General features: G+C 33.1%; 1 long non-coding RNA gene across 1 annotated transcript; it reads right to left on the reverse strand.

Annotated features, from left to right (window-relative positions):
* Nucleotides 1–484: 484 nt before the first annotated feature.
* LOC122792118 lies at nucleotides 485–1,432 on the reverse strand. The gene is made up of 3 exons (XR_006363288.1): nucleotides 1,414–1,432; nucleotides 1,004–1,114; nucleotides 485–709 (listed from the first exon to the last, which is right to left on the reverse strand). It is a non-coding gene; the product is annotated as an uncharacterized LOC122792118 (long non-coding RNA).
* Between the last annotated feature and the right edge of the window lie 633 nt (nucleotides 1,433–2,065).

Genomic DNA, 2,065 nt, shown 5'->3' on the forward strand with positions numbered 1-2,065 from the left:
TATGCAGATCCTGTTATCATTAATCTCCACATAGAGAACTAATTCACCTATGAACAACACATATCTGATGCAATAAAAAACACATCAAATTAATAAACCTTACAGACACAATTTATGGATACTTCCACTAGAATAACCCTTGCTAATACCCTCCCTACCTTTCTTTATGCAGATCCTGTTCTCATTAATCTCCACACAGAGAACAAACTCACCTATGAACAACACACATCTGATGTAATAAAAAACACATCAAATTAATAAACCTTACAGACACAATTTATGGATACTTCCACTAGAATAACCCTTGCTAATACCCTCCCACCGCCTACCTTTCCTTATGCAGATCCTGTTCTCAATCTCCACATAGAGAACAAACTCACCTATGAACAACACATATCTGATGCAATAAAAAACACATCAAATTAATAAACCTTACAGACACAATTTATGGATACTTCCACTAGAATAACCCTTGCTAATACCCTCCTACCTTTCTTTATGCAGATCCTGTTCTCATTAATCTCCACATAGAGAACAAACTCACCTATGAACAACACATATCTGATGTAATAAAAAACACATCAAATTAATAAACCTTACAGACACAATTTATGGATACTTCCACTAGAATAACCCTTGCTAATACCCTCCCTACCTTTCTTTATGCAGATCCTGTTCTCATTAATCTCCACATAGAGAACAAACTCACCTATGAACAACACATCAAATTAACAAAGCTTACAGACACAATTTATGGATACTTCCACTAGAATAACCCTTGCTAATACCCTCCCTACCTTTCCTTATGCAGATCCTGTTCTCATTAATCTCCACATAGAGAACAAACTCACCTATGAACAACACATATCTGATGTAATAAAAACACATCAAATTAATAAACCTTACAGACACAATTTATGGATACTTCCACTAGAATAACCCTTGCTAATACCCTCCCTACCTTTCTTTGCAGATCCTTTTTAACCACATAGAACAAACTCACCTATGAACAACACATATCTGATGTAATAAAAAACACATCAAATTAATAAACCTTACAGACACAATTTATGGATACTTCCACTAGAATAACCCTTGCTAATACCCTCCCTACCTTATCACAGATCCTGATCTCATTAAACCCCATAGAGAACAAACTACCTATGAAAACACATATCTGATAATAAAAACACACAAATTAATAAACCTTACCACAATTTATGGATACTTCCACTAAATAACCCTTGCTAATACCTTACCACCTTTCTTTATGCAGATAACACATTAATCTCCACATAGAGAACAAACTCACCTATGAACAAACACATCTGATGTAATAAAACACATAATTAATAACCTTACCACAATTTATGGATACTTCCACTGAATAACCCTTGCTAATACCACTCCTACCTTTCTTTATGCAGATCCTGATGTAATAAACCACATAGAAAAAACTCACCTATGAACAACACATATCTGATGTAATAAAAACACATCAAATTAATAACCTTACCCCACAATTTATGGATACTTCCACTAGAATAACCCTTGCTAATAACCCACTATTCTTTATGCAGAACCTGTTCTATTAATCCACATACAACAAACTCACATGAACCACACATATCTGATGTAATAAAAACCCCTCCCCCACCTTTCTTTTTAATCTTTCTCATTAACTAAAAACCAATATGAACAACACATATCTGAAATAAAAACACATCAAATTAATAAACCTTCAGAAAATTTTTATAACTTACTAGAATAACCTTCCCCCAAAACCCCACCCCACCTTTTTTTAATCCTTTATAACTCACATAGAAACAAACTACTAGAAAAAAACACAAATTTAAAAACAACCAATTTAATAACTTCAAAAATTAACTTCCCCTAGAATAACCCTTCTTTAAACCACCTCTTTTTTATTCATCCGTTCATTATCTCCCCTAAAAAAATACCTTTTAACAACACATCTATTTAATAAAACACATCTTTATAACCCACTAGAAAAATTTCTTCCCTAAAACCCTTGTAATCCCCTTTTTATTCAACCTTTATAATT

The sequence above is a fragment of the Protopterus annectens genome, unplaced genomic scaffold (assembly GCF_019279795.1).
Source record: "Protopterus annectens isolate FY-2018-M unplaced genomic scaffold, PAN1.0 ctg70509_obj.part0, whole genome shotgun sequence".
NCBI classification, from domain to species: Eukaryota; Metazoa; Chordata; order Ceratodontiformes; family Protopteridae; genus Protopterus; species Protopterus annectens.